The sequence below is a fragment of the Rhagoletis zephyria genome, unplaced genomic scaffold (genome assembly GCF_001687245.7).
Source record: "Rhagoletis zephyria isolate East Lansing unplaced genomic scaffold, Rhagoletis_zephyria_1.1 Rzeph_scaffold_00108, whole genome shotgun sequence".
Lineage (NCBI taxonomy): Eukaryota > Metazoa > Arthropoda > Insecta > Diptera > Tephritidae > Rhagoletis > Rhagoletis zephyria.
In genome coordinates, this window is record NW_016157192.1 from 134252 (window position 1) to 157308 (window position 23057).

At 36.3% G+C, this 23057-nt stretch overlaps 1 protein-coding gene and 1 long non-coding RNA gene across 4 annotated transcripts in view; both read right to left on the reverse strand.

Annotated features, from left to right (window-relative positions):
• Positions 1–23057, reverse strand: part of LOC108377602 (uncharacterized) — a 380884-nt gene that overhangs the window by 48832 nt on the left and 308995 nt on the right. The window lies entirely within an intron of this gene.
• Positions 7821–9587, reverse strand: LOC108377651 (uncharacterized). 2 transcript variants are annotated; one of them, XR_001849346.1, is made up of 4 exons: positions 9430–9587; positions 9189–9347; positions 8475–9092; positions 7821–8403 (listed from the first exon to the last, which is right to left on the reverse strand). It is a non-coding gene; the product is annotated as an uncharacterized LOC108377651 (long non-coding RNA). The 2 variants fall into 2 exon arrangements; XR_001849345.1 differs by having other exon boundaries at positions 8475–9121.

Sequence of the window (23057 nt, forward strand, 5' to 3'; positions counted from 1 at the left end):
GAAACTAAAATGAAATACTGAAAAAGATATTACAATTGTTATGACAGACAAGGTACTAACTATTGTCCAAATTATTGCACACATAGCTGGATTTGGTGCTTAATGCATCTCCTCGCCGGCAGAACTGCTTCCGCTTTTTCGCCAGGTTTGCGTCCGTAGGAAAGAAAAAAAAAAACTTATATCGCACGCTTTTCACAATCAATCAATTGCACAATCAACAATTGCACCAAGATGACCGTCACGCACACAGCTGATTCTATCAAATTCACAAAGAGCGGATTAGCGATACCGCGATGGGCGCAATCTCTATTTCTCTCAATCGTGTGACTAGCATTTGCACTCGCGATGAAGAGTGGTGGCTTTGTTTACTTTGAGTAGAGTACAATGCAAAAAGTTATGATGTTGTCAGTAACTTAACCTCAATTTATCAGCAGTTCTATTCCGGTCACACATTTTAAAGTAATAGAAAAGGTACTAATTATGTACTACTTTTCATACGTTTGTACATACTATTTCAAAATAAATGTAGGCAAATATATAATTACAGGCTTATGTTTGTATCGGTAGCTCCACACAGCTTGGACATATATTAGAACTTATAAAAAAGTAAAGGTCGTAAACTAAGGCAATTTCTTATAAGACTAAAAATGATTTCTTAAATAGATTAAAACACATAAATACCGATAATATAAGCGAAATCCTAATTTAACCATGCAGCCACTCTATTCCATTTGGCTCAATATTACGACAATGTAGCAAAAGTTATTTAATATAAAAAATCACCTTTCCATACAATTTTTGAGTATTTATGTGTTATTTGTTTTACATTTTGAGGACAAAAATTATGCAAATCCAGCAACTTTAAATATTAATATCGTTAAAACAATACCAAGTTCTTAAAAAATCGCGATAAAACGAGTTACTAAAATGGAGTATTTTAAATACTATTTCCCAACGAATACTAGTATAAAAATTAAGGTCGGCAGCATTGAAAATAAGCATGCCGATCTTGTCAAAATTACAACAAACACGTCGCTACTGACAACACCTTGTTATTATTCCACCATGACAAAGAGTATTTGCAAGCGTAGAAGTGACAAATGTAATTTTGCAACTCTTTTATGACGATTGGCCGCTGTGGTAAGCAGTGCGCCCTTCCACTCCGCAGGGCCTGGGTTCAATCCCTGGTCAAAGCAACATCGCAAAACTGTAGGTCCCTCCCCTTTGTATGACAAGGCGCACGCCAAAAATCGGAGGAGAAGCTCGGCCAAACACTAACATATGTATATGCGCCAATCTACTATTATATGACAATCAGTGTTGCCAGGACTTAAAAAATTAAAAAGCTAAAGCGGCAAAAGCTAAGTGACCCAAAAAAAAAGGTTAAAAAAATGCCAGCCTTTTCAACATTTCATTAACTCTTATGTACAAAGTGGTGGTACAAATGTGCCACCGGGCAACAAAAATTAAATATTTTGACAACTAAAGTACTTACGATCATGAAATTTCATGAAAGCCTTATGCAAACATTTTTGAACGCCGTACTAGGAATGCAAGTCAAAAAAGTACATCGATGTTTTTTCCATTTGATGCATCGAATATAACATAACATAACTTTTTCTTTCATTTGACACCCTTTTGAGTGAGAACTTATGAAGGTTTTTGATTTGAGAATAAAAAACATGTTAAGAAATTCTTGCCGCTTGTGCAAGAGCACACATAACGCTGCAGTACTGATGTTTTCATTCCCTCAGGATGAGGACCTAAGCCGAAATCTGGCAGAGGTGTGCAAAAAACCAAAGGTATGCATATACATATTTGTGTGTACTTAGGATCTATAATTTAAAGCCTAGACAAAGTATAAAGTATAGGCCATTTATATGGACACCAACTGCAGTGAAAAACAATGAGGCATACTTCCAAAACAATTACAATGATTGCACTATTTGGCTGCGGTTGAGCCACCGCGTATGCATGCAAAGTGCGAAACAAGCATCTAAACAGCGATTCACAGATATGATCTAGTGATGCGTTTTGTGATAAGCCTCGGCTGCTTTTCGGATGCGTGCGGAAGGGTGGTGTTGGCGTACTGCAACAGTATACTTGGTGCGTATGCATTGCGATTGAAAGTCTGGAAGATTGCCCATGCATCACTAACTAGGAAGGATCCTACAATAATTATATAATTTTTGTTTAAATTCATTCATATTCCTTGATTTAACATCATTTGGTAATTCATTAAAGTATCTTAATCCTTTATAATACAAGTTACATTTATCTGCTTCCGTTTTATAAGCAGGTAGATTTAAATCATTTTTATTTCGAGGATTTTTGGCGTGTACATTATTGACATACTCTATGTTCCTTTTTAAGTAATAAGGCAAGTTGCCATCTATAATGTTCCTAATAAATTTCATTGTGTAGTAAAAAAGTTGTTGTTTAACACTCAGCCAATTTAATTCGGCCAACATGTCTCTGATGGGTGTGTCATAACGTTTTCTAAGGATGAATCGCATGGCTCTGTTCAGTTGCTTTTGCAATTTATAAATTTCACTATCTCTCATTATGAAGAAAATAGTTGGACAATAAATAAAATGCGGTTCGATTATAGATCTATATACCATCGTCTTATACCTTCTACTCAAGTATCTGCAGGTTCTCTGCGTAAAGTATATTTTTTTTGCGATCTTGCCTACAGTATAATCAATGTGTTCGTTAAAGACTAGTTTATCATCGATCTTTATTTCAAGGTATTTGAATGTATTAACTTTTTCTAGTGCTTCGTTGTTTATATTTAGAGCTAGCAACTCACTCTTCTCAAAATTTCGCCTTAATATAACCATAAACTTAGTTTTATTGACATTCAATTTAAGTCTGTTCAAACATAACCAATCGTATACTTTATTTAAGTCATCTTGCAATTTAGAGGCTATTTCAGCTATATTTTCTCCACTTAGCATAAGCAACGTATCATCAGCAAATAACTTAATATCGCAATACTTTATGCAATTAATAATGTCATTAATATATATATTGAACAAAATTGGAGCTAGCACAGACCCTGAGGTAGTCCGACAGATACACTTCTTTTATCGGATACTGATGATCCAATCGCAGTTCTTTGATATCGATTCGTAATGAAGTTTTCAAACCACTTTAGTTCGATACCATTTACGCCTATATTGAATAACTTTTTTGTAACAGTTTTTGGTCGATCGTCTCAAAGGCACGTTTAAGTCTAAGAATACAGCTATTATATGTTTATTCCTGCTCAGGTCTTCCTTCCAGTTAGCAATAACCAGGTTCAAAGCGCTTTCACAGGAATGCCTTTTACGGAAAGCTGATTGTTGTGATATAATAATCTTATTACTTTCCAAATATTGTACAAGTTGATTTTTGACCACTGTTTCAAGTATCTTTTCATCACAGGGCAATGTGTTTATAGGTCTAATCTCGTCAGCTTTAATTTTGAAAATTTGCTGTTTAAAATATCATATCAATGTCAGTATCATATCAATTAACAGAATTAATAAATTAGAAATTTATTAGTGGAAATAACTCATACCTTTTGCATAATATTAATAGAATGTATATTCTAATAGCACATAAATAGTGAAATTTCCACATTTAGAATAGTTACTAGAGCAAAGAGTCGATGCATGGAAAAAAATACATCGATATATCGGAAGGTCCAAAACATCGGTTTTGTTCGATGCATCATCGCCATACCGTTTAATAAAACCATTTTATTAATAAAGGTGACTCTTATAATAATAATAAGGGGACCCATAGTCCTTACAGACAAAGTAGTGGTACATTTGTACCACCAAATATCTTCATACATTACAATACGATTACAATCGTAAATGCTTCAATTGGAGCCGGCATAGTGAAGAGCAAACAATATATACACGCAAATGAAGCAGACTAAACGGCGAAGTCGAGTTCTATGTGATAAACTGTTTAAGTCGACACGGGGGCTTCAAACCATACCTTCACCGATTCAAATACGAACCGGAACCGAAGCGCAGTCCCGTCGAGAGAGAGGAGGGAAAGGGGTGAATCCACTCGGGCCCGGGGTTTTTAAGGGGCCTGAAATATCTGAACCATAACTTGTTATAATTTTCTTACACTGCAATTGCTCCTTCATTATAGGCTTTTATTATAAATATATTCCGATTCGTGCTGATTGTTTCTGCCTCTATACATTAAAGAAAATTATCACATGCTTTTAAATAAATGCAATTTATGTATAGGGGCCCGTGATTTTTCAGTCCGGGCCCGAGTCTTCTCCCGAAGGCCCTGCATATGCGCCTACTGCGAAGGAGATGTAATAGAATACGTCTGTTTTTCGTGTATGCGATTTGACAGCACCAGATGCAAACTCCGCAACATATTTGGCGATAGTTTCACACCTGAGTCACTCGTGGAGGCTATGCTACAAAGCAACGAAAAATAGTCGGCAGAATGTGACGCAATAGCAGAGGCAATGAAGGGGCTAAGCACGGTGGAGAGAATACAGAGTTGGCGCCGATGACGATACCGCTACTCGGCTCTCAGTGATTTTGACAGAATCAGCTGTTTTGGTGACGTCACAGTAGAGAAGACAGCAGTTTATTTACTTACTTATTGTTGGTAAACATCCTTGTGTGTGTAAAATCAGCAAGTACAGAAATTTCGAGAGTTTTATTAAATACTTTATTTAATTAAATTTATTTTAATAATGCGGTGCGCAGTAAAAACTTGTGCTAGTGATAACAGCACTACCCCGAAGGGTTTCAGTTTTTTTCGTTTTCCTTCTGATGGGGCACTGCTGGAAAAGTGGATCCAGTTCTGCCAGAGGGATGATGAATTCAACCCGAAGACGAGTGTTATATGCATGAAGCATTTCACAAGTGATGACTATGAAAATAATGTAGAATTCAATTTGGGTAAAGTATATTTGATTCATATTTTTGTATTCAGTAAGAACGTGCTATTGAATATTCCTCAGGATTCGCTAAGAAACGACTACTCAAGCGCGGTGCTGTGCCAAAAGTTTGTGTTGCCAATCCTGAGCCCACTCAAGAATTGAATAAACAAATTATAAGTGATTTGCTTCAGCAATCCACTTCAAAAGGTAACTAAAGTTATAACAGGTAAAAAGTGTATTTCATTATTACAAGCTTGTGTATTATAGAAGTGTTGAATGTGGAGGAACCTCAAGAGGAACCTCACGGATATGTTGACGCTTCGACATCACCGTCCCGAGAATTTTTTTATTATGACTGCAATTTACAGGAAGTGGAGGAGTTGAAAATAAAAATGTGAGATAAATCCATATAAGAATGTAATGTGTAAATTATTTTAAACTACATCTAGAGTGGCGCTACAACGCGAAAATGAGCTGCTTCAAAAACAGAATAAAAAGCAGAGCAGCGACCTTGTGGCTTTAAAACGAGAATACGAATCGCAACAGAAAAAAAGTGCTTGGGAAATGGAACAATTGCAGAAACGCCTTTCAATTATGGAAACTGAATGCAGCAATATGGAGGAGAAACTGGCAACAATTTTTACTAAAGGCCAGATACAGAAATTAAAATCTGGATCAAAACGACCGACCTGGACTGAAAACGACATCGCGCAGTCAGTCACATTGTATGCTGCAAGTCCTAAGGCTTACAGGTTGCTTTATAAGCAAAAATTTCCCCTACCTGGAATTAGAACACTTCAAAAATGGGCGGAAAAGCTGGAGATGTCAAGAGGCTTGATACAACCGGTATTCCAGATACTCAGAGCCGCTACCCACATGGACACATTGCAAAAGCTATGTGTCCTGAGTTTCGACGAAATGAAAATAAGGCAGACATATTGTTATGATACTTTGTCGGACTCAACACTAGCGCCTGCAAATTACGTACAAGTAGCAATGCTCAGAGGTAAATACCACAACAAACAATTTACTTACTTGGATTTCTAATATACTTATATTCATTAGGACTTATGGCTAAGTGGAAACAGCCCGTGTTCTACGATTTTGATCGCAAAATGGAGGAAGATGTGCTGAAAAACATTTTGCAAACTTCACAAAATTGCGGTTACAATGTTGTAGCGGTTGTATGCGATCACTTTTTAATGCGCTTAATATAGACGACGACAACCCTTGGTAAGTTATAAAATTTACATCGTCTTGATTTATCTTTTTATCACAATCCGTAAGAGTTTAGGTGAGTTTCTCTAATAAGGTAGCCACCTAAACTTATTTCTTATGTAATTCATTTCTACTTCGCAGGTTTGTTTTCGGAGATCGAAAAATTTTCGTTTTTGCGGACGTACCGCATTTGCTAAAATTACTAAGGAATCATTTTCTTGATCAAGGGTTCTTAATCAATGGAAAATCGGTTAAAAAGGAAATAATTTTAGAGCTGTTATCATGCACCTCTACAGACTTGACAATTACACATAAGATTTCGGCAAGTCATTTGAGCGTGTCAGGACCTCACCGACAAAAGGTAAAAACGGCTGCTAAATTATTTTCACATACGGTAGCGCAAGCAATTACGAGGGCAGCAAGCTTAGGCCACCTTAAAGAGCAGAATTGGAATGAATGCTTCCAATTGTTTAAAGTAGTTAGTATCTTTGACAAAAAAATTAACATAATTATACATCTTATTATTATAATAAATTTCAAACATTTCAGACTAATGATTGGTTTGACGTTTTGAACGTCAGGGTGCCACACGCTGGTTCGAGAAAGCGATGCCATGCTTACGGCCTAGCTCTCGAGGAACAGGACCAAATACTGAACGAGATGACGGATATGATAAAAAGCATGAGGGTGATTGGAAGGAACACTTTGCTGCCATTCCAGAAAGGTAACACAACTAATATACTTTGTGATACTTTATAATATAATATGTATTCCATATTTGTTGATATGAGTTTATGTTCAAGTATTTACGACTTTTGCTTAATTTACTTTAAGGAATCATTCAGACGAATAGAGCACTGAAAATGTTGTTTGAAGATATAAAAACCCGATTTAATGGGAAATATATTTTAACTTACCGTCTCAACCAGGATGTGCTTGAAAATTTTTTTGGAGTGATCCGGTCAAAAGGTGGGCTGCACGATCACCCGGATCAGCAAGAATTTAAATACTGCCTCAGGTTGTATTTACTTGGGCATAATGAAGGCGTCCTATCGCATTCTGCCAATGTCGAGGTAGATGATACACCTGATTTAGAAATAACACAGGCGCCTCTTTCAGGTAAGTATTTAAAATACATTTAAAATAGATAGTTATGTATATACCCAACAAATCACGCAACTATACTTAAAATGCATGCCAATGTATTCGAAGGTATAATATTGAAAAATTTGAAAGTTGCTTCGGAGCTATGGCCGGTGGAGCAGCTTGAATTCGAAGATTTGGAGTACGATGGTTTGGAGCACTTAGCTGGGTATATATGCCACAAATTGCGAGACGACATACCTAGCACCTCAATCAGAAGTAGGGAAGATCCGTCATACTCCTGGGCAACTCACTTAAGTGAGGGGGGTTTATCTATCCCCAGCAGTAGTATGATGGATGTAATGCGTGATCTAGAGTCAGTANTGTGATACCTAAAACACTGATACATTTTAGCGAATTCATATAACATTTATTGAATTTGTATCACTAAGTTTTATTATTTCAGCTGCCATACATACGTTTCATTTTCAAGAGTTTGGTCCTATCGAGATAATCCACTAGATGTTACCAAAAAAGGCCCACGTTTGCATTACAATCGGCAGAACTCCTCAACATCTTCCAAAAATAGGCCCTTTTCAGGGCCGCCAAATTTTTAACAAAGATATGAAAATGGTCTTTACAAAAAGAAACATTTTTAATTTTGTTGCCGAAATTACAGCTATGGTCAAATATTTATTAGCACTAAAACATTATCGAACTTTTAAATTTTTATCTAGAATATTTGAAAAAATAACATTAAAACATTAAAATACTTTTACCTAAAAATAAACTTAAATATAAATATATGTATATCCTACAATCGTTTATTATAACGATATCTCAACTATTGCAATGGTTCGCAATATTCCTTAATAATTAATTTACATGGGAACGCATGACATTCTATAATTGAGTCGTTCAGTGCACAAATTGATAAACTCCACCAAAAAAAGTTGGGAGGTGCGATCAAATAATGTACATTATTTCTTAAAATTCCATTCATATAATAAAATCAAATAAATAATGTTATAAGTATTATGTACTAAGACTTTTCAAAAAGTGGAGTTAATCGATGTGTGCACTGAACGGCTCAATTATTGCACAAACACATACGCAGAAAGGTGTAGGCAAACTGCCTAATTGATGTCCAAGCCTTTGTAGCCCAATTCGATGTTGTTCATTTGCAGGAGCTATTAGCATAAAAAAGTTAAAATAGTTTAAATTAAAGTTTTTTTTTTGGGGTCTACATATTTATACATACCTTCGATCACTGCTTTAACGTGTATAGCTTTGTGAAGCTCTTCCATGTGTTTTATATCTTCTCCAATATATAAAATGGCAATCAGCGGTTCGGTTAATTTTACCGGAAATTGACGGCCACTTTGACTGCAAGCATACAAAGCCAAAGCTCAAAACCATAGCTTATATTACACCTGAAGCGCCAGTGGGATTGTGGGAACCCAGCAATTAGTAGAACAGTGTGAAATTTGGTACTTGCTCTTATACATACATATGTGGTGATTTGTTTGTTAGGCGCGCCCCTTTCTGTTTTTTTTCTTCAAAGATTCTGCACTCAAACAAAGATTTCCAGGCTGCAAGGTGTAATATAAATCATAACAGCCTTCGACATAAGTAAATGCCTTGGCTATTTCTGGTTTACTAGCCGATTTGAACGAAACAAACTCTTCATATTCAGAGCTGCATGTTTGACATAGCACTGCGTACATGGAAGCATTAATAAGATCACCATTCAAATTATTATCTGCCTTAGATGTACTAGTACTAAAGCCTGTGGCCCGCAAATCACACTAAACGTGAACATGCACCTTGCGCAATGTGTGCATTGATTAAAATGGGGTTCCAGTGATTACTTCAAAATCTGAAAATACAACCGATTGTGTTGATGACCTGAAAAAGTGAAACTTATTTATTATAAGCACTGGCTGAGTGCGCAAACTTATTAAATTATACTTACCATAATAGGAGTTCATGTGTAGTGGGTGTTTGATGATATATACGTGGAAAGATCACTTCTACTTCCTCTTAAAGTATTTGAAGTATTTGTTATATAATTTCCTGCATTGGATGCTCGGATGCCGTACTGTGTACAAAGTTATTTTAAAAACATTGGAATCTAGTTGAAGAGAAAAAGTATGCAAATACGTGCATATGTATGCATATTTTGCTACTATTGAATGCCTTTCTGTAATGTTTACCTATGCACAACACCAGACAGGTACTCAACCAGCGTCACTTCCCGTCCAGCTTCATTGCGTTGCGCTACTGAGGCAACCGGGTGAAATTGCTCAGGCAACTGCATATAACGACCGGATTTGATATTCAAGGAGGCATAAACAAGACTTCTCCACCTTGCCGTTCGTTTTATAAACAATAACACTGAGGAACTCCTCCTCAATCGGTTCAATTTTTATGACATATGCAAACACAATTGTAAACGCACAAAATAGTACACCAACCAGGAATATATTCACTGACTCTAATATTTCTGCGTCCATTTTTCATTTCGCCATAAAATATTTGGTTTAATTAAATAAATATTCTATTTGCTATCAAAAGCCACGCAACTTGCACACTTTCCTAACATTTTCCTAACCTAACATAAAACTTGTTTACAAATATTGGACATTTTGACAGCTTGTTCTCGCCGCTCTCAGTTGTCAACTCTACAGTGACGTCACGCCAAAATTACTCTCACGAATTCTGCTGCGATCGGCGCAATCTTGTATTCTATCATTCTTGGGGGCTAAGGACCCCCGAATGGCTACGGCATAGCAGCGGCGTTTAATTACTATTCTCCCTCACGATGTAGGGCTTGACGTCATTCTTGTGTGTTGTGTGCATTTCAGTCACCGACTATCCCTTGCGGCGAACAGTTGTTTAACTCGAGTCTCTCCAGTTTACTTTTCGCTATTAATTTAGCTCCTAGTTGCGGTACATTTCCTTAAATTGTGACGTGCAAGCGCATTATTGATCAATTTCTTAGTAAAAAAAGAAAATTTGCGATTATTGTGTTTGATTAAGTGAAATGCCCCCCGGGGCTACCTGTCTCAGGGACAATCGGTTTGCAAGTTTTGCCGAGAGTCCACAAGCAAAGCGTAAGAAACCTTCAAAAAAAAGTATGGGAAACATTTCCTGAACTTCCACCAACAAAAAACGACGATCCAAAATTTATAGTGCTTAAAGCTGAGGATCCTAATAAACCTCTTTCCAAAATTTCGTGATTTCGTGTGCATGCTGCAATTCTATCAGTAAGTAAAGAAATTAACAAGATCAGCGAACTGCGTGACGGAAGCTTATTACTCCTAGTTAAAACAAAATCGTTGCCGAAAAATTCATTAAAACAAAATCTCTCCCTTCCATTGGAGCAATTAATGCTAGCTACCACCAAAATCTTAATTCGGTCAAAGGTACAATCTACGCTCAGTTCCTCATTGATATACCTGAGGAAGAAATTATTGAAGGTTTGTGCTCATATCAAGTCACTTCAGTATACAAATTCAAACGAAATGTAGATCAAACCGAAAAACATACTGGAGTTTTATTGCTTTCTTTCGATAGTTATGCCCTACCATCAAAAATTGATATAGCGTGGAGAATGACCTCTGTTTGCCCTTATGTGCCCAGCCCCATGAGATGCAAGTCATGCCAGAAGCTAGGCCACACCGCTAAAAATTGCAAAAACTCTCCCATGTGCGTTGTTTGTAATCTCCCAATACATCACCCTGAAAAATGCAATAGAGTTATGTGTGCAAACTGCTCTGGCGAACACGCTGCCTCCGCAAATACTTGCCATAAGTACAAGCAAGCAAAGGAAATACTCAAGATCAAAACTATTGAAAAATGTAGTATGCGTGATGCACTTAAAAAACACAGGGAGACTCTGCCAATTCCCACTTCGTCAGAAACCTTAGCTAACATCATGAAACCCATCAACCAAAACTCAGAGAATATTTCTGTTCCCACCAAAACTCTTCAACCATCAACAATACTGATTTAATTCAAAATTCCCAAAACAACTCTCACAAAATCGACAACGTAACTCTTACTTATACTCATTCTACTAATTCCCATCAAATTATTGGCGCATCAGGGCTCATTGCAAACAACAATAACGCATTAAACAACCACTCTTCTGAAAATTCAACGACCACGTATGCTTTCCATTTCCAGACAACCGGTCAGGTACGAGCATGATTTTTAATTTCGACCAAATTCAAATACATTGTTTGTTGGTCCAAATAATGAGACACGTATTTTTTCTTTTGGCTCGGAAAAATTTTTCGGCCGAATTAAACGCGATTTTGTTTTTCAGGCCAAAATCGATTATTCGAATTGACAGTGAGAATGTTTTTTTAAAATGCCCATAACTTTGTCAAAATTTAATAGATTCCAACAATGTTTTTACTCAAATGTCAGTAATTCTTGTCACTTCAAGATAGAATGATATAATTATTGATCTTCATTATTTAAAATTTTTTATTTAACAATAAACAAAAAGTGCAAATTTTTTGTTAAACTTAATTTCTCAAAAAGTGTATTTTTTTCTCAAGTTTTTTTACCGAAAAAGAGACACTTTGAACTACAATCAACCCAAATCTCTAATAGCGAAGATTTTTTTTTTCTGAGTTATGATATTTTATAGAAAATATACGTTTTTGTGGTACATAGTACAATATTCTTATATTGTTTAACTAAATGGAACATATGTTTGTAATATATCAGCAAAAAGTACAGCCGTGATCATTTTTTGTGTATTAAATAGATATGAGAACACACTTTCCACCATACAGTTTCGATAATAAAAAGCGGGAAAATGTGATTTTTTCAAAACATCAACCCTGCATGTATGTATATCCCCCCTGATCAACATTTTACGACAATGGATCTTATCCAGATAATCCAACAAATTTCCTCCCCGCAAGTTCTCGCAGGAGATCTGAATGCCTGGAGCCCGATATGGGGTTCTACAGTATCCAATGGAAGGGGCAAATGCATTGAAGATTTGGTACTTTCCTCTAGCCTAATATCGTTAAACGATGGATCAGCAACGCATTTCTCTACCCACTCTACTTTTACACATGTTGATGTAACTTTGTATTAAGACACACTTGCTCCAAAATGCGAATGGAGAATTTTTCATATTTTACATATTTCTTAATATAAATTTACCATCACAAATTAGCAAGTGCAAACCGAAGGTGTTATACAAAACAGAACGCGCTGATTGGATAAAATTCCAAACTCTTAGTAAAACATATCGCAACACCAGTTCTATCTCAGAGAATATAAATCAAGAATGTGCTCGGATAACAAAAATTATTCGCGCAGCAGCAAACGCTGCTATCCCGCAAGTCCGCCAAAACTTGTATTCTAAGAAAGTTCCTTGGTGGAATAAAGACTTAGCTAAGCTGAGAGCAAAAAAACAAGCTGCATGGTACGAGTATGACCGATCTCGCTCCTTGACCAACCTTATTTTATTCAAGAATGCCAATGCTTCATTTCGTAAGTCCGCTAAACAGACCAAACGCAAGAGTTTTGAGGAGTTTACCTCGACAATAAATCCTTCCTCTAAGCCAAAACAGCTATGGAGAGATATAAAAAAACTTTCAGGAGCTCCTACTGTGTCTAGTGTTGAAAACTCCCTTGAAAGTGCGGAGCTGTTTGTTAATCGTTTCTCCGAGGCGAACTCAGACAATTCCTTCAGCCCCCTGTTTCGTGACCTGAAATCCGCTTCATTGGCTGCAAACACAAATTCCGCCTCCACCCCAATTTTTTCAGTCAAACAAATAGAAAGAAGCATCACACTTACCGAACTTGAGTTGGTGCTATCTCCGTTGAAGGGGAGAACACCCAGTTTAGACAAAGTTTCGTACCAGATGATTCAAAATATGCATCGGGAACTTAAGCATCGCTTAATTTTGCTATATAATGAAATATTTGATGGGGGCATATATCCCCAGTTCTGGAAAACTTCCTGTGTCCTACCAATACTTAAACCAGGCAAGTGTTCGAAGGAAGTTGACAGTTACAGACCCATCTCCCTCTTGCCTTGTATGGGTAAAGTTTTCGAAAAGATTGTCGCCAATCACTTGATGTGGTTTGCCCAGCGTAGTAATTACATTTCAACTAATCAAGTAGCCTACAAAAAAGGCCAGGGCACATTGGAAGCACTAATACAAATTTACCAATTTATTCTAAAGCTTTGTCTACCAAAAACCATGTTTCTATATTGTCTTTAGATTTTCAGAAAGCTTTAGACAGAATCGGTATCCACATAGTGTTAAGGCAATTAACAAAATGGAAAACTGGGCCGAAAATGTTGGCATTCATCAAATGTTTTCTGACCAACAGAAAACTTAAAGCTAATGTGAATGGGCTCCTTTCATCAACACTTTCTTTATGTAATGGAACGCCTCAGGGCTCCCCACTTTCGGCATTTCTTTTCATAATTGCATTCGATGAAATAAGCCATATTCTCAACACACAAAGTAGTTGATTATCAGTTATACGCTGACGACGTGATCATCTACACAAAAATGAAAAGCGTTAATGACACCGAAAACTTATTTGTAAAATTCATGAAGATATTACATCTTGGTCAATTGTATCTGGTCCATCCCTTTCCTTAAGCAAAACAAATATGCTCCACATATGTAAGAAAATAACTTGCAATGAAATTACACTAAGATATAATAATACTAACATCAAATGTATAAACGAATTAAAAATACTAGGTTTAATACTAGATTCGAACTATAATTTCAGTGCACACTGTAAATATATAAGAAACTCTCTAAAACTAAAGCTTAATATTGTAAAATATCTTTCGTCCAAGCACTCTCTAGTTCACCCGAATTCTCTTATTAATGTTGTCAGAGCTCTGCTACTATCACATCCAGTATACGGAAAATGTCCTAAGAGGTACATCAATCAACTATGTGCTCCATACCACAGTGCTATTCGACGTAGCTTGAGAGCTTTTCCGACGTCGCCAAATTTAGCAATTTTAGCTGAATCCGGACTGCCGAGCATTGCTAACAGAACCACAGAGTTAACCAATCGTCTATTGGTGAATTTGTCAATGTTATTGTGACTTTTTAACATTTTTATTTTTAATATTTTTTTATTGAGCTTAGTACCACGATTGTTTATTAGGAAAAATTGAAAAAGCAACAAAGTCTAAGCGGTAGAAGTTATAGCAGCTATTTCGGAGATCATCACATCTCCTCATCAGACTTCTTTTTTCTAGACTTCAGCAGGGATCGAACCTGCGTAATCGATGTTCAAAGTCAGAAGCGTTAACCACTGAGCTATGTACGTCCCGTAAACTCTTGTTGCTAATTTATTTTCCTTATTCAACCAACTACTATCAAGTGCAGCTGATTTGCCGCTATTTAAACTCGACAGCGTGGTTGTTGTTGTCAATTCTATACATCCATTTGCTTATTTGCTTTTTTGTATAGTTTCAGGCGGGCTCTTCCTAAACTATGTATTTGTCAATGTTATTGTGGCTTATTAACATTTTTATTTTTATTATATATATTATTTTTTTTGTGAAGTTTTATGAATGCAGAAGTCCATCGTTATTTAAGGCTTTCAAAAACACAATTAAACGTTCAAAACCGCATAGAATGCAGACGGCAATAACGAGGTGTATATCCTTTGCAAAAGAAAACTTAATTCCAATGCCCAGCCGACGAAAAACTGTGGAGCTTCGCGCTCCGTGGTGGATTAGCTCAAATTCGATACCGGACAAATTATTGTCTATGTCTAAGCGAAATACACCCAATGAGACCCTTCAAAGTGAATTTTTTAAGTTGGAAGCAGCCTACAAAGCAAACGGGGGGAACTTACTATTTACTGATGGGTCCAAAACTGCCGATTCCTGTGCTTTTGCGGTGGTTAATGGTCACGGAGTAACCATTTGCAACTGGCTTCTCAACCCGATGTGCTCAATATTCACCGCAGAGGCTTCTGCTATCCTACATGCGATCGAATACGCCAAAAAACGCAAAGGGAAGTACCTTATCTGTACATACAGCAAATCGTGCATTTCAGCTTTAGCTTCGCCTTCGAATAGCAGCCCTATAATAATTTCTATAAGAAACACCTTAATAACCTCGCCAAGTAAAATTAAAGTAATGTCGGTTCCGGGCCGTGTCGGTATAACCGGTAACCAGTATGCCGACTACGCTGCAAAGAACGTTAGCAACTTACCCGCTCTTACTTGCAATTATATTTTTAAGCAAGATATACTAAATTTTATAAAACATAAAAGGAATCAACATGATATGGAAGATTGGTTAAATTACACACACCATTACACAAGAATAAATCCAGGAAGGAAAGGAGTTGTCTACACCCCAACAACTAACACCAGTGCCTGCAAAGTTTACACACGTCTAAGGATAGGGCACACCATTTTAACTAAGTCGCATCTTCTTACCGGTAGCAGCCCCAATCTCTGCCCTCTCTGCAATGGTCAAACATCATGAGCACAACAGCACACAACTCTGACAACAACGCACTAACGAAAGCATTAAGCAATCCGTGGGAAAAATTGTTATGTTAATATATAAAGGAAAATAAAATGTTAAAATATATCTAATTACTAACATAGAATAACTTTTCATTTATTTTAGCAACACATTATATTGTAGTAACAAGGAGGCTGAAGACCTCGTAGTCAGTGCTGCGGTTCATATGTTTATATAATACATTTTTATTATATAAGTTTGTACAAATAAATAAATAATAACATGCATTTCCTGGTTTTACAGGTACACTTGAGAGCCCCTGAAAAAACTGCTAAAGTATAAACAGGACGAGTTCGCTGAGTAAATTTCGTCAGACGGAGCGATGCCGCCGGGTGATATTCGCTTAACATTTCCTCAAGTAAAACTGCTACTACAAATATTGTAGAGGATTGTCCTTAAAAAGATGCTAGTTTGAAAATAAGAAAAGGCTAGAAAAAAGCCACGAAGCTAAATCCTAAATTTCGAAGCTAAACGACAAAAAAAAAGCTAGATCTAGCCTCAAAAAGGCTAAACTGGCAACACTAAGTACTTCCATACTAGTTCGGCAATGCAAGTCTCGACTAAATTATGTTGATAAAGAAAACGAACTTGCTTTACTCTGGGTGCCGGGCAACTCGGGAGTGTCTGGAAATGAGACATCTGACCCTGTGGCCACTAGGCATTCCTAGGACTAGGCATTTCTCGATCCGCGACCAGTTATAGCGCCCCCTACTTTGACCATAGAAGCCACCATCAGAAACTGGGTGGATACTTCACTCGGCAATGACTGGGAGCCATCGAGTGGATGCAGGTGGGCAAACCTCATGTTACCTTCAATCTCAGAAGGTCTATCTAGTTTTTTCCTCTCACTTCACGTGGCACAAACACCTGACTGTGATAGGCGTAAATGACAACTCCATTTGCCCATCCTGCTTTGAAGAGGATTAAACGGTGGAACACTTCTTGAGCTTCTCGCTTGCTTATTTGTTTATCATCTTTTTATCTAGAATCGGTATTTTCTTTTTTGTCCGTTTCTGAATTTGAAGTTTGGCGTAAAAAGCTTTGCAGTTTTGTTGTTTCAAGTTTTGTGTTTTAAAAATGCGAGTGACGAATATTTTTCGCATCACTTTAAAACTCGGAGCGATAAAAATAAAAATGACACGACACAAATAAACTATTTGACAAATACATCACATGCAAATTCATGAGTGCTCTTAAAAATATAACTCCTCAGAGCGAAATAGTTCTTTCATGGCTTTACGAGTTCTGTTTTTTTAAACTTGCAAGTGTGTAACATTAATTTAATAAATAGAACACAAGAAAATATTTTATTTTTATTTTTGCCACTCCGAAATTAGTTTTGGAACTCACTCGCGATGCAATGTTGTCGCGATGTTAGATTTAATCTTCAGATTTTTTGATGAGCTTTGGGAATAACTATGTTAGAAATGAGCATCAGGGGGTCCACAGAAACCAGTAAGGTTTTGAAAGGGGTTTACGAGAAAAATTAGTTTGGGAACCTCTGGCCTATAGGAAGGTTTGTGGATTACAGCTACCTGTAAAGCAGGAGGTTATGTTTATTTACAGTGCACGTGTGAAAGTCTTTACCGACTTTAAGAGAGAAAATATTAGCTTCATAGTGAAATAAATACACAGAGGACGGTAAGTACATATATTTAGGCTTATTTGAACATATTAAATTTGAACATAAAGGCCAAGTAATTGATCTATGTATTGAGCAATGTTTCAGAGAATATCACACCCAAATTAAGCCATAATGCTACTGTATGTATTTTCATTTAGACTTAATTTTATGTAAGCATTGTATTTTTGAATAAAACTGTGTTAGCCTGTCACATAAATGTGACCTTGTCTATGCGAAAAAATATCTCTATAGACCAGCGTCACAAATATGTGTCAGGCTTAAAAAAATTACTTTAATTATGAATTTGAGTTTCTGAGATACACAATGACAACCAAAACCCACAGCACTAGACATAAACAAATAAAGTGCTACCTGGTCTGTGATGACGCTCTGTATAAGAAAACATGTACATATGTAGCTTCCCTAACTAATATTCGGGTTGAACATGTACCAATCGGGGCTGTAAATAGGTTTTTTCTTTTAATATTTCGGTCCAAGTGGTTCTTAGGAATTATGTTCCAAATCTTCATGATATACAATAGGGGTATTCTCTAAGTCTTGAAAAACCCTGGCACAATGTACGGATTGCATAGGAAAACCTACACCGTGCTAGAGTTTTACAATACTTAGAGAATACCCCTATTGTTTGTCATATATATAGTTATTTTACAAAACAAAAATTTCTATGAAAGTTATCGAGTATGTGCTATTGTTCTAAAAGTGCATTTATTATTGAACAATAAAATCTGTCGTGTTCGGACGTGTTCTTTATTCGCTCCACAAAAAATCATATTTATCGTGTAACTAATAATACTTAACCATCGAAAGACAAACTAAACTATTATTAGAGTTTTGTGTCGTCGCGAACTGCCCTCAGCAGTATAAAAAAAAGCCTAAATAAACAATACTACATTGCAAGAATGATAGAATACAAGATTGCGCCGATCAGAGAGGATTTTTGAGAATAACTTTTGTGTGACGTCACACTGGTGCAATTGCGAGAGAGAAATGCCAAAACGTGAGCAAGAATGGAAGAAGAAGAAAAAATGTTGCAAGGAAAACGTAAACATGTTGCACCAGTGTGACGTCATGCAAACAACGATTCTGTCAAATTCGTTAAGAGAAGAATAGCGGTCCGAGATCGGCGCAACCTTTGTATTCTCTCAATCGTGACTACATTGTGTGTATAAAAATTATTAAATTATTGTTTACATACAAAACGGTAGTTAAGTGAGCGATGAGTGTCGAGGGCGCTCCTCTAAAGCAATGATGGGCAAAACGCTACTCGCGAGTAGCGTCTGCGTCGCAGCGCTTATACGTATACCGAAACGACGCAGCGAATTTCAATTCAGTCTGCTTTCAGTTTTCATGAGAGTGACATCATGCTTCGCCGTTGAATATTTTTATTCGTAATTTCAGCGCGTTGTTGCCACCTATATATGTAACAATGCCCAAAATGGCTGCGTATGAGTGCCAATTACAGTTTTCGGTTTTAAGAAAAGCCAATAATGCCCAATGCTTGTTATGTGGTAATACGAATACTTGGAATCGTACTTTTAATATAAGGCGACATTATTTGTCATGGTAAAAAAGTCAAACTGCCGAACTGTGTAAACCAATTTAAAGTTTTTTGTAATGGGTTTTATGTATATATGTATGTACGATACGGCAATTTAATATATTTAGTATACTTTATTGAATACTGAGTTTTTTACAAAGTTTAGAAATTTTAAATTCGTGAATTTTGTTGTTGAATAAACTATCATTTTTTAAAACATTAGTTTAATGAAATTAAATTAAAAAACTTTTCATGCACGTACATATGTACTTATAAAAATTAATTTCATAATTCATTATTTGAAATTATTTCTTCATTATTTTTTTATTATATTTTATTATTTTCGTTTCATGTTCATAATACAAATTAAATATAAATTTGTAAGAGCGTTTTCTAACACGCGCAAAAAACGACGCACTTTTGTACAATATAGAAAAGTGGCAACTGTTACTCAGCGCGATTCACGAATACCATGACAAAATGGGACTGTATTGGTGTGCCCATCTATGCTCTAAAGGAACGCAGGCACTCAATGCAAAGCGCAAGCAAAAGAAATGCATATTTGACAATTACTGCATACAGCTCAAAAAGCAAAACCAGCAACAACAACGCTTAAGAAAACTTTTATACTGCTAACACACCATCGCAAACAGCAGATGCAGCCAAGTAAAAAAGCATCTTCTTGCTCTCCAGCAGTGATCAATGCGGACAACAACGCAGCTATCGATACTAATACTTCAACTGCAACAAACAAAGAAGAAGAAAAGCAAGCAAAAAATGCTACTTTTCAGACTGGGCTAGATCACTACTAGAGGTTTACGCCGACAGGCTTTGCGGCGGCGGCGCGTCTGGAAACGCCGGCGCTACTGCTCATAAGGTAGATTTCAAATAGCCATGAGGCTACTAATCTTATCATTTCAACTCGTCAGCGTTAGGCATTCGCCATGCCAATTATTCTATTATTATAATTCTATTTATTTCATTATTGAATTATTTTTAAATTTAAATATTGTTACTTCCTACTTGAATTAAAATGTTGAGTGTCTGATGATGGGCGAACAGAAGAAGGTCTGAGGTATATACATACATACATACATACGTGGATATCTATGTTCTCTACAGATCCGTATGTACTATTTAAATTTAAAGAAATCAAAAACCTTTAAAAGTTTAGTTATTGGGGTAATTTATGTCTCTCTCAATAAATTTTTGCAATAATCTTATCAACCGTTATGTTAAATTACGGAGTTCTTACGAATTTTTGCGGATTACATATTGAAAACAAGGTTGGTCTACTTTTTTCCAAAAGTTTAACCCATCAACTCGAACCAGAACGGGCCTTTTTGACCCACTGTTGAAAAAAATGGCTTATAGATAAAATTTCTACTAAAATATGAAGCGCCAAATTTTTCTAAGGAGAACCGAATGTAATGAAAAATAATACTAATGTTTACCATAAAGACCCTGCGTAGAAAACATTGCGATGCGAGGGAGCAAAACCTTTCTGGTGTTTGACCACCACTAAGGAATGCTAACGTAATTTTCACACAGCCACCTACCACTTGTATACGTATGTGGGACCCCAGAAAAAAATAACTTACGAATGTAAATATTAGCAAAAAATGTTTAAAATATTAAAAAAATACATATAAAAATCAACTTGTCTTTGTTTTTCTCCATTAATTGAGGACTTAGATGCAAAGAGGCCGCTTATATTATAACTGCTTTCTGAGATATTGGCGTTAAAGTTTTTGATGTGTTATAACTTTCTTGTTGTTGTAGTAGGTGTATAAAAAAGTAGTATTGTTGTAGTATTGAAAAGAATTGTCTACTGCGGAAAAAAAATTGTTAGATTACCAATATTCGACCCTAATTGTACCTAACTGTAATAAACGCTTTCGTCGAAAAATATGTTACCTATGTTTTTTCTGAGTTACGCTATTTTTGGAAAAATAAAGGAGATCATATTCCTGTCCAGTGACCCAAATTATGCAAAAAAAACTAATTTAAAAATGTAATTTTCATTTCGTAAAATTAGGTTTTATACAAGTTGTATTTAGTTCCTTCAAACGATGTATTCAATGTACATACCTACATAATGAAAATTTTGTACAAAATTCCTTAGGCGCCGAACTCCGCCGCCGCCACCGCCGCCGCGCCGATATTTTCGTAACTCGGCGGCGGCGGCGGCGTGGCTCGTATACCTCTAATCGCTACATATTAATAAAGCGAAAGCGCACACCCGCAAAAAATGGGAAACAAAGTCCAAAAAATAAAATGTTGAAAGTAGTCACTTCAGGTACTTCAACATCGCACTATGGTAATTTGATCCTATGTTGTGGCCAAAATTATAAAAGTTGAATTATCAATTTAAAACTTGACCCAGTAGTAGGACTAGAAGTAGTGGACTTGCCACGCAAAAATTAACCCGTAATGGTCACACCTTCAAAAAATAGCGTAATGGGTCCAGTGGACCAACCCAGTAAACAGATGCCTCGTACGTTCTATTTTAAATATCGACCCGAATCCTCCACTGACCTTAAGTTTAAACCTTTCTCTTTGTTATCTGACAGGTTTTTTCTAACTTTTAAATTATAACACCGTGAATTATAACATAAAACTCATGATTTTGTACCAAATAGTTACCTAAGAAAAATTATAATTCCTTTAATATCGCACAAAATCGCAGTATAAGATTATGGGGAAATAAGAGATCAGGGACTATTCTACCTTTTTATGATTAGGTTTTTTTTAAACGTTCTCGAGGATATAAATAATGATTCTAACCAACAGGTAGTTCAAAAATACAAGCCTCCACCTATTTATCTACGAGAACAAGGTTCTAATGCTCTGGTAGATACTCTCCTAAAACTAGTAGGGAAAAATAATTTTCATGTGGTTCCTATTAAAAAGGGTAATATACACGAAGTGGAAATACAGGCTCAAAACGAAGATATTTTTCGTAAAATTACCAATGAGTTTCATAAGTGTAAGAAATCTTATTACACCTATCAACTTAAAAGTAGTCGAGGACTAGAAGTTGTCATAAAAGGCATCGACTCCAGTGTGAAATCACAAGAGATAGAAAATGTTCTTAGGGAAGAAGGTTTTAAGGTGCGCAATGTTTTCAACCTCAAAAATAAAGAAAACATCCCTCAACCGATGTTCAAAATATAGCTAAAACCTGACTTTCACAATCTGAAGAAAAGGGAAGTGCATCAAATATATCAATTGTGATATCTTCTGCACCGTATAATCTCCGTAGAAGAACCCCATAAGCGTAGAGGCCCTGCTCAATGTTATAACTGCCAGGAATTTGGTCACACACGTCGCTACTGCACCTTACCTGGTGTCTGTGTTATCTGTGGGGATCTACACACATCTAAAGAATGTGTGAAACCAAAAATGGACCCAAATCTAAAAAGTGCAGTAACTGTGGTGGAAATCATACTGCTATATCTCAACGAAAGAGAAAACAGCTCCCAAAAATATTCCTATTAGGCAAAACCCCGTACCAGAACCCGATAAGCCAATGTCTGCGCCAATGACTGTTAATAACTTTACTTCAAATGCACAAATGCTCAAAAATGCGCCTCCGGCACAACCTCTTTTTGATCAGAATAGTAGTAACCTAGAAGATACTATAAACAACTTTATGAAAATTATGCAGGATATGTACACATGCATGTATGTATATGCATTTACAAAAATTAGAAGTTTGAATTTAAGTACAGAAACTAATGTTTTAATTTACTTTTCTTGTCTCCGTCTACTCAGGCAAGCGGTTAGGTGTACATAGTCGCGTACACTCTAGACATAAAAAAATAATTATAAAAAAAAATTTTCTCACTGAAAAAATATTTATCCTCACCAAAAAGATTATACAAGAAGCTTTATGTCGCATTACCCGGGTGTTTTTCGTTTAACCGGCACCAACATATGTATATTACCCGGGTACCCGGGCAAATCGGGTAATACCCGACTACCCGGGTAATAAAAGCCCCGGGTAATACCCGGGTAATCGGGTACCCGGGTACCCGGGTACCCGGGTTACCCGAATACCCGGGACCGGGTACCCGGGTAATCATATCATATCTGTCCAGT